The sequence below is a fragment of the Ceratotherium simum genome, chromosome X (genome assembly GCF_057802395.1).
Source record: "Ceratotherium simum simum isolate JZ-2026a chromosome X, ASM5780239v1, whole genome shotgun sequence".
Classification (NCBI taxonomy): Eukaryota; Metazoa; Chordata; class Mammalia; order Perissodactyla; family Rhinocerotidae; genus Ceratotherium; species Ceratotherium simum.
In genome coordinates, this window is record NC_141940.1 from 124,237,813 (window position 1) to 124,253,067 (window position 15,255).

At 38.4% G+C, this 15,255-nt stretch overlaps 1 long non-coding RNA gene across 1 annotated transcript in view; it reads right to left on the reverse strand.

The window, feature by feature from the left end:
- Positions 1–1,832: 1,832 nt before the first annotated feature.
- The window catches only part of LOC147912027 (uncharacterized), a 50,748-nt gene continuing 37,325 nt past the window's right edge, over positions 1,833–15,255 (reverse strand). The window contains exon 6 of the long non-coding RNA XR_015550390.1: positions 1,833–7,116. This is a non-coding gene — a long non-coding RNA (uncharacterized LOC147912027). The remainder of the gene's footprint in view (positions 7,117–15,255) is intronic.

A 15,255-nucleotide genomic window follows, 5' to 3' on the forward strand; every position in this document is an offset into this window, starting at 1 on the left:
AGGAGAATGAGCCAGAGTCAGCAGAAAGAGCAAACAGCAAAGTCAGATATTTTAGATATTGGAATAACCAAATACAAAGTATCAAATATATATTTTCATCTAATTCCACATAAAGAAATGATGAAAATCATGAGTAAGGAGAAAATGTCATCAAAATGAAAAAGAAAGTTTAAAGGAGTTGAAAGCACGTCTAGAATTTTACATGTCTATTTGAAACTGAAAATGACAGCCAAAATAATTTATTGTTTACTACTTGCAAGGCACAGTTATACGAATTTTCAAACACTAACTCATACAATCCTTTAAACAGTCTTACGTGATAGGTATTAACTGGCCTCAAGTCATACAGCTAAGATGTCTCAGAACTACGACATGAAAACCAGCAGTCCATTGCCATGAACTGATCTCTTGACGTCTTAACCAATACAAAATAGTGTCTGTGAATGACTGAGTCTATAGAGCAAAGGAGAGAATGGTAAAGAGAAAATTACCAAACTGGAAGAGAGATCTGAAGATATTATGAAAAGACACACAGGAAGATGAAATGAGGTTAAGAGAAATGGAAGCCTGAGTGATAAGGTCTACTATACACCAAATTGGGGTTCCTGAAGGAGATGATAGGATGGGGGCAGTCAACAGTACAAGAGGCATTTTCTACAACTGATGAAATTCATGATACATCAGACTCAGTGAATACAACAAATCATGCAGAAAAAATTTTTAAAAATCCACACTTAGGGTCGGCCCTGTGGCTTAGCTCTTAAGTGTGCGTGCTCCGCTACTGGCGGCCCGGGTTCGGATCCCCAGCATGCACCGACGCACTGCTTCTCCTGCCATGCTGAGGCCGCGTCCCACATACAGCAACTAGAAGGATGTGCAACTATGACATACAACTATCTACTGGGGCTTTGGGGAAAAAAAAGGAGGAGGATTGGCAATAGATGTTAGCTCAGAGCTGGTCTTCCTCAGCAAAAAGAGGAGGATTAGCATGGATGTTAGCTCAGGGCTGATCTTCCTCACCAAAAAAAAAAAAAAAAGAAAAAGAAAAAGAAAAAAAAATCCACACTTAGAGACAGTAATGAAAATGCTGAACATTGAGAACAATGTGAACGGGAAGATCTTAGAACAGGTGCACACACGCACACACACCCACGTACTCACATACCCACACAAACACACACACAAATAGATACCCACCAGGATAGTACATATAGACTGAGAGCTGACTTCTCAATAGCATCAAAGGCAGCCAGAGGAGACTGGAAACCATTCTTCACATTGCCGAGGGAAAATAGCTATAACCCGTAATTATATTTCCAACAGAACAATCTTTTCAAGGACAAGATAAAAATTAATACATTTTTAGATCACAAAAACTGTGACAATTTACCATAAAGAGAAGGCTACTAAAGAAATCTCTAAAGGAAGTATTTAGGGGAGAAAGAATATGATCCCAGAAGGATGATCCATAGTGCGAGAAGGATTAATGAGGAAGAAAAAAGGGTTTGTGTCGAACTTGATGAAATATTTTAAAATTTATATGGAGGAGTAAAGGGCCAAGAATCACCAAAATACTCCTGGACAAAGGTGGTTATGGACTAGCAGATATCAAGTCAAACCTAAAGTAGTTAAGGAGGTACATTATTGGTAGACCAGATGTCGAATGGAACATAATGGAGAACCAGGAACAGACCTCTACACAGACTTAACAAATGACGGAGCTCACAGAGTGGAAGGGATGGGGGACACACTTCAAGAACACAGGCAAAAATGTGAACACACTTGCCGCAAAGGATAATGCACAAACGGCCAGTAAACATGTTAAAAGACGTTCAACTTTATTAGACATCAGGGAAATGTAAATTAAAAACACAATCATTTTACATTCTACCATATTAGACAATATTAGAATGTACCAATATCCAGTGCTATCTAGAATGTGGAGGAATTAAAACTCCCAAATATTTCTGATGGGAATGCAAATTGGTACAACAACTTTGAAAACTAACTTAGCACAATCCAGAACTTAGACGTCGCTTATACTCCATAATCCAGCAAGTCCACTCCTAAGCATTCACTTAGAAATTCTTAGAGGAAACTTTAAATATGTGCATGAAGAATACGTGTGCTCTAATTTCATAGCATCATTACTCATAATAGCACAACATAAAGAAAAAATAAGAAAGCTGAAAGCCACTTTCTTAGCGCAGGCTGCAAGAACAAATACCATAGACTGAGTGGCTTAAATAACAAATATTTATTTCTCACAGTTCTGAAAGATAGAAGTCCAAGATCAGGGTGCCAGCATGGTTGGATTCTTGGGGCTCACTTCCTGGCATGTAGGTGGCCGCCTTCTTGCTGTATCCTCACATGATGGAGAGAGGGAGCTCTTGCGTCTCTTCCTCTTTTTACAAGAGCATTAATCCCACCATGGGAGGCCCATCCTTGTGAGGTAATCTAACCCTAATCACCTCCCAAAGGCCGCACCTCCAATACCATCACTTGGGGATGAGGCTTCAACATGAATTTTGGGAGACACATTTATTCAGTCCATAGCACACTCAAATAACTATTTTAAGATGAGCGTGCATAAATAAAGGGTACTTTATTCATACTGTGATGTAATATATATATGTGGAATAGTTCATGATAATGTTTTAAAAAATTAATGTAATTTTTTTCAGTTATGATGGAGCATTTATTACTGCACAAATTTAATAGGGCTTAATATCCCAAGATATTGAAATGGACTCATATAAATTCAGACCATTAATCTTTTATTTTATTTCACAGGATAGCCACTAAATGCTATGTACTAAGTTCTAGGCATATAACGAATGAAAAAAGAGAGGCTTTGGTATCCAGAAAGTCATAATTTCATTTGTAAATAATGGAATCTCAATAGACTGAAATAAGTGTTTTAGCAAAGGAGTGTGTGGTGTGCAATGGAAGCACATAAAAGAATAAAAAAGGGAAACACCACCATTGAATGGCAGCTATAAATCATACATTTTGCCAAGTAGTTTATACATTTTTTTCCTTCCATTTGTCAGCAACAACTCTGTGAGGTGTGACTATCCTAATAATACCAATGAAGAAAATAGCCTCAAAGATATGGAGGAATTAAAACCCCCAAGCCTTCTGGTGGAAGTATATAAACCACGGGGGCGAGGACGAGGTATACAACCACTTTGAACATTAACTTGGCCTTACCAAGTGCCGGGAAGGTACATACACTTGCAACTCAGCAACCCCATTCCTAAACACTCCCCAGTCCAAACCAGGATTGAGACAGGGATGCAACTGGAGGCATGGCCAGCTCCCAAATCCCTGCTTTTTATGAGCTTCTGCTTTTCCATCTATGTTAATCACCCACGAAAGGCCTGGGAAATTCCTTTAAATGCTATCTTCTTAATATCCTTGCCTTCAGACATGGAGGCCAACTCTCCTCATTGTTTCACTAGATACACTCTCTTCCTGCAGCAGGATATCGCTTCTTTACCTCATATAAGTGCTCCTGCTGCACAGTTGGACAATACAATTGTTTAAACTCCACTTGACCCTCCCCATAAATATTGTAATTTCTGCAAATTGGGAGGTCACTTGATGTTCAGAATTAAATTAAGGGCGAAATCTATAAGTGCTGCTTCCTGTTCCAATATTTGACTTGTGTGGTCTGTGACGTGAATTACTCGGTAAGCCAGGGTTTGCAATTATTAGCCTTTTGAGACTGTATTGGCATTGCCTCTCACTGTCGAATGAGAATACCGCATTTAATTGAAAATACTTTGCAGATTAAATGATTGACATGGCATGCCACCCCTGCAGTCGGTTGCTATCGTGTGTGCAGGAGCAGTTGAAAAGCTCGATGCCTGGCAAGAGGTTACTTCTATTCTTGGCAGGATATGCAAGCATATAGCCTCACGGTTCACAATCACAGCCCTTTGGAAGAAGGTTTAGCTCCTCTTTGACTCCCAGACTTCGGATCAGCCTATATTCCATATCTGATTATGATATATGATGCTGGTATGGTGATTCGAGCAGTACCACAGCTTTACCATAATGTTGGATGCTGGAAAATCAGTCTGTCTTTAGATTGTTTCAAAGCACTGACTTGGCTCACATAGTTATTACATTTCAGTTCATGAGAGCTGTAGCACCAGCTAGCATTCATGCACCAGTGAGAGGCATTTCATGGTGCACCCAAGGGTACATTTTCAGTTCACTCTTACCTCTCTTTAGGTTAAAGTTCTGTTGAACTATCCCAGAGACCAGAAGCTACAATGATAGCAGGTCCAGACCCAGTTCTAATAGGATATTGGAAATGAATACTTCCATCCCAATGTACAACCTCTTACTAGATAGTCACCCTTGTCCATCATCACTTCAATGAATATTCTGCTTTAAGAATCCATCTTCCCACTTAACGTATCATCAGAAAGGTCCTGGTTTGGTGGTAAAATTTGAATCTAATTGGGATGACAATTTTTAACCATATTTCACTGGTGTAGATTAGTAGTGTAGAAATGGCCAAATTTGGTGGCAGAGATCCAAGTGTAACTCCCAAGGGTGATCATTTGTAAGCAAGCTGAACTTGGACAAGTTACTTATTTTGTGTGGAACTTAGATTCCTCATCAAAGATATTTACTCATAGGGTTCCTCTAGGATTCAACGAAGAGATGCCTTATCTCAGATACCAACTCATAGGGTCTGTGTAAGGATTCAATGATGGGACATATTTTCTAACCTTGAAATAGAGTTACACACTCTATCACAGAATCTGACAGTAGCAATATATTTGAAAGTAGGATTGTTAGAGAGAAATGGAAACATATGCTCACCCATATGCATGGTAAAAACACTTTGTAAACTGTAAAGTATGATGGAAGTGAGAGTTATTATTATTCAGGCATATAGCCACATGCTATGCTTACTCTGCAAAGTACCCCAACATCTGCTTTGGGCTGGCTAGAATGTGTACTCCGAGAGGATATACGTTAGTACTACGACAGGACAGTATGCATATTTCAGATATGTTTAGGTGTATTTACATCCCCTTAGATTTCCCTGGAGGCCAGGAAGTATTTTGTGAACAGTTTGCCAAAGATCTATTTTAATGGTAAAGGAAACTGAGTGAAATAAATGCATACAGTGGGCCCTTTGATACAACCCTGATTCCATTTGTTGGATGCATAAATGGATGGAACATGAGTCCCTACCTACTACCTAGGAGGCGCTCACAGAGAAACTCAATGACGAAGCTCTTCTAACTGATCAGCAATATCACAGGAAGGAGGGACTTTCACTGTGTTGATGGTGACTCCTACTTTCCCCATCAAATTGCATTTATAGCAGTAAGATATGCCAGACTACACGATCCTAGATGGTCAATTAAATGTCTTTTAAAAAATAAAAATGCTAATTGTTTATCAGGAAAATATAATTTAACAAGCAAACCCACATCTTAGATAATTTCCATAAGAAAGATGATTCCTTAGAAGGAATCCATTTAAATGCCTCAATGAATAACTAGTAAAGGAAGATATTCAAGGAAGAATTATTGATTATGGTAAAAAAATGAGATAAAAAATGACGGACATTGAGTATTATTTAATAAAATTCTCATAATGTCAGACAATTTTAAGCTCCCCTTCAGTCTTAGATATCATCTTACCTAGGAAAAGAGGGGAGGGGAACATATTCTGACACGCTTGAAACTAACCTGAAAAACTGTTTTAATCAGCACAAAAGCTTTGATTGGAAAGTTTGAGGCCTTACAGTGCCTTCAGCAGGAGGAATTCCAAAGCAAGTTGAGAACATTTTTAGAACGTTAGAAAAAATCTTAGTACTTGAGAAGGTATGTAAATTTCAACTTTCCTACAATATTTGGATGAGCAAAAATTAATGTGCTACAATGAAAACATTTATCTTAGAACAGGATTACATGTGATAATAATTTTGTGTTGTTTTCTAAAAGACTTCTTCGGTATTTTGTATTTTCTTGACACTAAAAACGAAAGCAAATGGTACTTTTCGTTGCTTTACATATTAAACCTACTTTTTCTCATCATCCTGTACAGAACCCCATATGTTAGTCTCTTTTACACATCAAATAGACATATATTAGTGCAAGGGCTGGTCCATGTAAGCCATGCCAGAAGACCCTTAATTTCTAACCTATGAAGAATAAACTGCAAGGTACAATTTCTAAGACAGTCCCTTGATGCGGGTCATTGTGGGTGCTCTCCCAGATCCTCTTACCCTCTCCAGTCCCACACGTTTCTGCCCACGTGGTAGATACACATGATTCCACCACCTGAGGCTGACAAGCCACATGCCCAATCTCAGGCATCTCCCAGCATTTCCAGACTTGGTTGAAGCATCAGGCCCGAGTTGAAGGGGCCAGGAGAAGCAACGTAGAAATGCAGAGACGTCAACTCTCTAGGAGCACCTTAGACCAATGGGAGACGGGAGATGGGAGGAAGTCAGCAGATGAAGGCCTCTCTCCTGTTCCAAAGTGCAAACGTGCCACGTTATCCACCCTGAGACATCCTGGGCGTTCTCTGAGTGCCTCAGTCCAACCTCCAGCCTTGTGTCTTGGACGTATAGAGAAACAGTGGTGAAAAAGCACGACTATGTCTGCTTCCCGTTCTTCACTGCCTCTATTCCTGCAGCTGCTCTCTCAAAGGCCAGGATTGCTGCTTCCAGGAATGCACCAGCTAGCACTTTGCCTGAGGTTTGTTTTTAGAGAACCTAGGCTGAGGTGCTTGGTTTGTTTGTCTGCTTATTCCTTTGTCTTTGTCTTCAGGGCAGTTACACAGCATGTATGAAAAGATGAGAGATCTACTTTGAAATAATAGGATTATGCCCTGCAGCATTTGGCCTCAAAGTCTGGCCCTGAAGCTCTTTTATATGTGTGTGGTCTGTACCTTCAAATACGAAATTTTTCTTCACTCTTAAAATATCCGTGCATGCTAGGTTTTTACTGTTTTTATGGTGCACATCTGAAAACTACGACATGGAGTTTTTTTCCCAGGGGAGCAAACTTAGCAGGTTGTGAAGTCAGATCTCCTTACTCTGCATGACATGTTCTTTTGATTGTTTTGGTCTCTCAACTGAAGATCAATGAGGAAAAATTAGAACACAGCCACAAAATCATGTCCTGCACATTATTGAAGAAATGAAATCCCGCTGCCATAAAAATAGCCCAACCCAGATTTCTAGGTGTGACTCAGCAATTGTTTTAAAATATAGGACACGTCACAGCCTCAATCATATAATTTCACATTTTATACTGTTATCCTATGTATTTACAGAAATTGTGCCACTTGAACACATCCAACAAACAACTGATACAAAAGTTATTTGTGAGCCTGATTTATGACCCAATCTATCATGAAAAAATAGTCAAAAGTAAAAATGTTCACTTGACATATTTTTTTCTACTTCCAATAAAATTGCAACAAATTTACATTATTGGAAGCCTTTAAAGAGAGGTGGGTGCTAAAATCCTCAAAATCATGAATTTTAAGATAGAAAAAAGCAATCCAGTTCTCCAGAAAGAACAAGATTAAAGAGTCTAAAATTGCCCTGCAGACTTCGATTAGATGCCCCGAAGCGCTAGTAGATTCTAATGGTAACTAAACAATGACAGTGTTTTCCAAAGACATGTGCGGAATTTTTGAACCTGAAAAACGCATGAAGATAGACTTCCAAGCATCTTGCTCTAATTGTGAAGGGACGATTTATCTCAGAGCGACGGGATCTCGCCTTGATCTGTATATAAATAATGTTGAATAATGTAGCAGAAGCTATTATTAGCAGATTCCAGCCACTTTTCAACTGGGTTTCTCTAGCTGCCGGATTTCACCTTTCTCTCCAGGTGACAGGTGAGAAGTGACAGGGAATTAACACTTGTGGGAGGAGCTCTTAACCATGGAGGGACAGGGCATCGTGAATAGGTACCACAGCTCCCTTGCTCTCTCATAGGATAATTGTAACATTAGTTCCCAGCATTTTCCTGGAAAAATTAAGCTCCAGTCATCCTCAGAGAGAGCTGGCCGAGTAACAATACTTTATTACTGTGAAGTCCAATATGGTAGACATCAATCACAACTCTATTGAGTATTTGAAATGTGGACCGTTAGAACTGAGATGTGCTTTACATATAAAATGCACACCAGATTTCATACTAAGACTTCATATGAAGAAACGTATGGAACAGACCTCATTAATAATTTTATATTGATTGCATGTTAAAATGGTATTTTAGATATATTGGGTTAAGTAAAATATATTATTAAATTAACATTGCCAGTGCTTTTTTTCTATGTTTTAAAAATGTAGCTAATAGAAGATTTAAAACAACTTCAGCTCTCAATATTTTTCTATGGACTACACCCCTTTACTCATTACCTTCCCTTCTCATGTTCCCACTCACCTAGCTTTATGTTCCAAACAAGCCACTTACATTTGAATCCTGATTTGCTATGTCTACTTATGGAGAAACCCAAACTAAGGCAAGTAATAAATAATGATATCACCCTCACGATTGGGATAACAATTTGTGTTTTCACTTTCTAGTACTGCTTAGTAGGTTCAGAAAAACTATCCTTTCCAAAATTATTTAGATATTTGCATATATATATCTCATTAAAAAGTCAAAAGTAAAGCTTTCGATGGGTGTATTTTTTGTACTTTCAATAAAATTGCAAAACATTTGCGTTGTTGGAAGCCTTTAAAGACAAGTGAGAGCTATAGTCCACAGAATCACAAATTTTAAGGTAGAAACTAGCAATCCAGTTCTCCAGAAAGAATTAAAGACATTAAAAATGCCCTGCAGACTTCAATTAGATGCCCAGAAGAGCAATTTGACTCCCACAGTAATTAAATAATGAAAATGTTTTCCAAAGATATGTGCAACCTTTGTAGGTGTGACTCAAAAGTTGCTTCAAAACATATGGTGTCACAGCCTTACTCTTATTATTTAGCATTTTGTATTGTTTGCTATGGATGTTTAAAGGAATAGTGTCATATATATGCAAAGTCAGATCTCTCTTACTCCACATGTCACATTATTTGGATTTTTTGCACAAGGTGCCCCTCAATGTTCTTTAGACTTTTAGACATAACTAATTGGAATACGCCTTTCTTTTTAAGTTCTGAGCCCACAGCAAATAGTGGACTCAAATACTACTAATTCTGATACCAGTAACTAATTTCCTAACCTTCATGGGTTCTTGAGAGTTTATCAATATCACCTGAACCCTGATATTTTGTTGAAATTCACCCAGCTGTTTCAACAACTTTATTGCCTGAGTACATTTTAGTAAAAGTTGGGGGGGTTTGTTGTTGTTGTTGACAAAACTAATTACTGGACCCAGAAACCAGAATCTGATATGCCAAGCATCACCATCAAGCCCATAGCCTCAATATTTGCTCTTTTTATTATTAATTATAGGAAAAAAAACCCATAACATAATATTTACTGTCTTATCCAACTTTAAGTGTAGAGTGCAGTAGTGTTAACTACATTCACATTGTTGTGCAACAGATCTCTAGAACTTTTTTATCTGCAAAACTGAAACTCTGTACCCGTGGAAGAATAACTCTCCATTTCCCACCACCCCCCCCCCCGCCCCTGGCAACCACAATTCTACTTTCTGTTTTTACGAGATTGACTAATTTAGATACCTCATATAAGTGGAATTGTACAGTATTTGTCATTTTGTGACTGGCTTATTTCACTTAGCATAATGTCCTGAAGGTTCATTCATGCTGTAGCATGGAACAGGATTTCCTTCTTTTTAAAGACTGAATAATATTCCCTTGTATGTATAAACCACATTTTCTTTATCCATACATCTATTAATGGACATTTGGATTTCATCCACATCTTGGCTATTATGAATAATTCTGCAATGAATATGGATGTCCAAATATCTTTTTGAGATCCTAGTTTCAATTCTTCTAGATATATATACCCAGAACTGGGATTGCTGGATCACATGATAATTCTATTTTTATTTTTGAAGAATCTCCATTCTGTTTTCTGTAGCAACTGTACCATTTTACATTCCCACCAACAGTGCACGAGGGTTCCAATTTCTCCACATCCTCACCAACACTTGTTATTTCCTGCTTTTTTTTTTTTTTTTTTGATTCTGGTTATCTTAAAGGATGTGAGATGATATTTCATTGTAGTTTTGATTTGCATTTCGCTAATGACTGGTAATGTTGAGCATCTTTTCATATGCTTACTGGCCATTTGTATGTCTTCTTTGAAGAGATGTCTGTCTTTTTTATTAGATTATTTGGGTTTTGTTGGTAGTGGTGAGTTGTAGGAGCTCTTTATGTATTCTGGATGTTAACTCTTTATAAAATGTATGACTTACAAATATTTTCTCTGATTCTGTAGGTTGCCTTTTCACTCTGTTGGTTGTTTCCTTTGATGTACAGAAGATTTTTTTCTTTTTTTGTGAGGAAGATTGGCCCTGAGCTAACATCCATGCCCATCTTCCTCTACTTTATTTGGGACACTGCCACAGCATGGCTTGATAAGCAGTGCATCGGTGTGCGCCCAGGATCCAAACCTGCAAACCTTGGGCCGCTGAAGTGGAGCTCGCGCACTTAGCCACTGTGCCAGCAGGCCAGCCCAGTACAGATTTTAAATTTGATGTAGTCCCATTTGTCTGTTTTTTCTTTTGATGCCTATGTTCTTGATGTCATAGCCAAGAAATCATTAAAAATCCAATATCATGAAGCTTTTTCTGTATGTTTTCTTCTAGGAGTTTTGTAGTTTTACGTCTTAGGTTTAGATTTTTATTTAATTTTGAGTTAATTTTTGCATATGGTGTAAGGTAAGGATCCAACTTCTTTCTTTTGCATGTGGATATCTAGTTTTCCAAGCACCATTTGTTGAAGAGACTGTCCTTTCCCCATTGTATAGTCTTGGAATTCTTTGGTCAAAGATCATTTGACCAAATGCACAAAAGATTATTTCTGGGCTGTCATTTCTGTTCCATTGGTCTATGTCTGTCTTTATGTCAGTACCACAACTGTTTTGATTACTGTAACTTTGTAATATGTTTTGAAATCAGGAAGTGTGAGGCCTTCAAATTTGTTTTTCTTTTTCAAAATTGTTTTGGTTACTTGAGATCTCGTGATTCCATATGAGTTTCAGATTTTTTTTTTCCTACAAAAAACGCCATTGGAATTTTGATAGGGATTGCATTGAACTTGTAGATTGCTTTGTGTAGAATGAACATTTTAACAATATTGTCTTCCAATTCATGAACATAAGATGTCTTTCCATTTATTGGTGTCTTCTTTAATTTCTGTCATGTTTTTTAGTTTTCAATATACAAGTTTTCCATCTCCTTGGTCAACTTTATTCCTAAGTATTTTATTCTTTTTGATGCTATTGTAAATGAGATTGTTTTCTTAATTTCCTTTTCAGATTGTTCATTGTTAGTGTATAGAAAGCAATTGATTTTTGTGCGTTGATTTTGTATCCTGCAACTTTGCTGAAGTCATTGCGTTCTGACAGTTTTTGTGTGGAGTCTTTAGGATTTTCTACATACAAGGTCAACATTTCCATTTTTCATCTCTTATCTTTGTATTGCTCCACTTGTCCTTGTGGTTGCTGAAGAGACACTATTTCTGCAATGCAGAGCCCTACAAAGACATCTGGATAATTGATTCATTATTTTAAAAAATCACAGCAATAGGCTGGATGAGATGAGCAGGTCCAAGGTCTTGGACGGCTGAGGCTTCAGAGCCTTTCGCTGGGACATTTCAATCATGAACTAGAGCGAGGACAAGCACTCCTGCCTGCATGCCTGGCTGCTGTGCCACCAGTTGGCATTGATGGGCTTTTTTTCACATCCCAGGATCAGAAATATAAAATGTATTCTGCAAATGCCATGGGGAAAAGGGAAGGCAAAAACACTCTAGAATCTTTGGCAGCCTCGTCTATTCTACAAGTCACTTGTTAAAATGAGCCAATTTTCTCCCAGTGCTGGCTACTTAGAGCTTGGCTTTTTCTATCGCAGTCATGGATTTTTAACCTGCAGTGTAGCTGGAATGCATGATCATATGTACAGATCTCCCAAAGCAGCTCCTCCCCTCATGCAAATTTAAACTGGAGTTTGAACCATGACAAGAAAATGTCAAGGTGCTAACTTTACAAGTTCCACTAGCTGATACAATAGGCTCAGAGATAAAAACAAAGATAATATTCCCATCATGGGAAGAAATATCATTCCGAATAATTTAAAGAGTGCTATCATAAACTTGCAGGAAACGAAATTCAGAATTGCCTGTCTCATGGCACTAAAATTAAAAAAAAAAAAATGCAGAGATAAAGGAGAGTAGAAAAGCAGGAAAAGATCATTATCATCACCAAAATCCTTGATTTTGGTAATCTCTTCCCTTTGGGGTAGAATTTGGAGTATAGGCATTAAAAAGATTAGAAGGGGTTCAGTTAAGGAGGAGAAGAAAGAAACCTAAAGGATTGTAGCTTGAGCAGTAGGTAAGCTTTCTCTTCTTGTTAGTAAAATGCAAGACCCATTTCCCAACTTCATTTGCAGCTGAGTGTCCTGTGACTGAGTTCCAGCTGAAGGAATGCAAGCAGAAGTGTTGAGTGACACCATAAAAACCTTCCAGGTGCGCCTCCCCACACTCTTTCCAATCCCACCGACTTGAAGCCACAGGCACAGAGAACTTGGGAACTACACATGGAAGACGATTCCATAAGATGCAAGGGCTCTGGTCCCAAATGCCTGCTTGGGGAAAAGTGGGCTGCTGATCAGGCACACCTGTTGTGGTCTTCGCAGGAGTGAGAAATGAACTTCCATCGTGTTGGAGTCATTACACCTGTTCAGATTTGTTTTAGCAGCTAGAATTCCCTAACTAATGTGGTACCTGTGTAAGCTGAGATAAGAGATTCCATGTGTCTGAGATTCCATTTACCCATCAGAAAATAATCATATTAGTCCATCCAGAAGGAAATGAAGCAATAGAAATACACATGTTTTGTATGCCATAACCATCATCTCACATGAATGCAAACTAGATAATTCTCACCTCCGTATGCACCTGAGAGTTAAATACTATATTTCATTGATTCTGAGGACTGTATATAAAATTGGCACGTGTCTTACCATGGATGGACTGGCATAGTCAAAGTGACATTCTAAAAAGATTTCTTAGTGGTATTTAAAATAAAGGTACAACTTTCAATCTAAGGCTTCCTGGGTTTGATGACGTGGCGTGCCATATGCTAGATTCCAAGATTGTAATTATGGTACAGTCTCTTTTCCTCCAGGATTAAGCTTCCCTTCTCTGAGTCTTCCAAGCTACAGTATCCTACAAAACTAGGAGGTTACATAGTCAAGGTCAAGGGAAGGTAAAGTACAGCTCAGAAGTCAATGCAGTCTGGTCACAATGCTACATCCTCAGGGTGGGAGACTGTCTGGACCTCACATGACAACAGGACCTCCCGATTTCTCCAACTTAAGTGTACTACCTGAGGCTCAAAACTTTAATATAATGGTGCATGGAAAGCTTTAATTTGGTTCTAGTGGTAAGAGTATGGACATACGGAAATATTAAGTAAGGAGACATCACAGTCATCGCCTAAAGCTGCAGTTAAACCAAAATTAGACAGTGACTAATTTCTATAAATCTTGCTGTGTGTATTTCATATGTCTCACTGATCTGTACCGTAATATTAAATACACAACAATTCAACAGATGGTTGATATCTGCCCTGAACATAATTTCTAGAAGCTCCAATAAAATATGTGGAACTGCAAATGTGGCCTCATTATCCACTCTTCCAGGACAGATAATCAAGATAATAACTTGTAAATTGTCCATGAAACCCTTCAGTTCTTTTGCTGTTTCAGAGAACTCCGCTAAACCAATTGCGGCCTCTGGAGGGGGAAGAGAAAGCAATGCTCCTTGTCTGGGCCTGTTCCACTTTTTGCGGACAACTCAATCTAACACCCAACGCTGCCTTAAAACAGAGATCATCAACTACGGCCCTGGGCGCCTGTTTTTTATGGCTCATGAGCTGAAAGTGTTTTTTTAACATTTTTAAATATTTGGAAGAAATCACAAAGAATAATATTTTGTGACATGTGAAAATTCTATGAAATTCAAATTTTACTGTTCCTAAATAAAACCTGACTGAAATGCAGCCATGTTTATTTGTTTCTGCGTTGTCTCTGGCTACTTTCGGGCTATGAGGGGAGAGTCAGGACAGAGAGTGTGTGGACCATAAAGCCTGTAATGTTTCCTACCTGGTGTTTTGCAGAAAAAGTGTGCTGATCCCTGACTTAAGCCTTGCTACTCCAAGGAATGGAAGCAGCATCACCTGGGAGCCTGTGGGAAATACAGACTCTCAGGCCCTGCCCCCGATCTGCTGGCTTAGAATCTCTGCTTTATGGAGATTCTCAGGTGATTTATAGAAACATTAAAATTGGACAAGTCCTATTCTAAAGAAGATGGATACCCTATACATTAATCAAGAAAGGTATGCCCATTTGAGGAAATGGAAACAAATAGATTCATAACTCATATGAGTCAGGGGTATTTTAGTTAACAATCAATACTAAATGATGAGACATTAGTTTTCATGGGGCAAAAATCTGAGGAAACTTTAGATTTAACCCTAAACAACTACAAAACAGAAAGAGATAACAAATATCAGCCTAAATTACCTTTCTGAAGTGGACACTTCCTTGATCACAGTAGTTTTTGGGTTTTTTTGATGATAGACCTAAACTGTTCCTCGTGGCAGAGATGTGAATAATTAACCAAGTGAGCCATATAAACAACTTCATCTGTGCAACAGAAGACTGATGATAACAGGGGAATTGTATTCTAAGGTTGTATGCCAGAATGAAAAGTCAGAGCACTTCTGTGGGCCACGTCTCATTATGACCAATTAGTCAGTATCCAGTTATCAGAATAAGCATTCTATCATGCTTCTCACTTTGACATTTTCAGCTGTTTATTCCATTATCATGGGACAATGGTTTCTTTTTTATTTTATAGTCATTTTTTTTTCCCGAGGAAAATTGGCCTTGAGCTAACATCTGTTGCCAATCTTCCTCTTTTTCTTTTTTCTCCCCAAAGCCCCAGGACATAGTTGTATATCCCAGTTGTAGGTCCTTCTAGTTCTTCTATATGGGACGCCACTTCGGCATGGGCTTGATGAGCGGTGAGTAAGTCCTCGCCCAGGATCG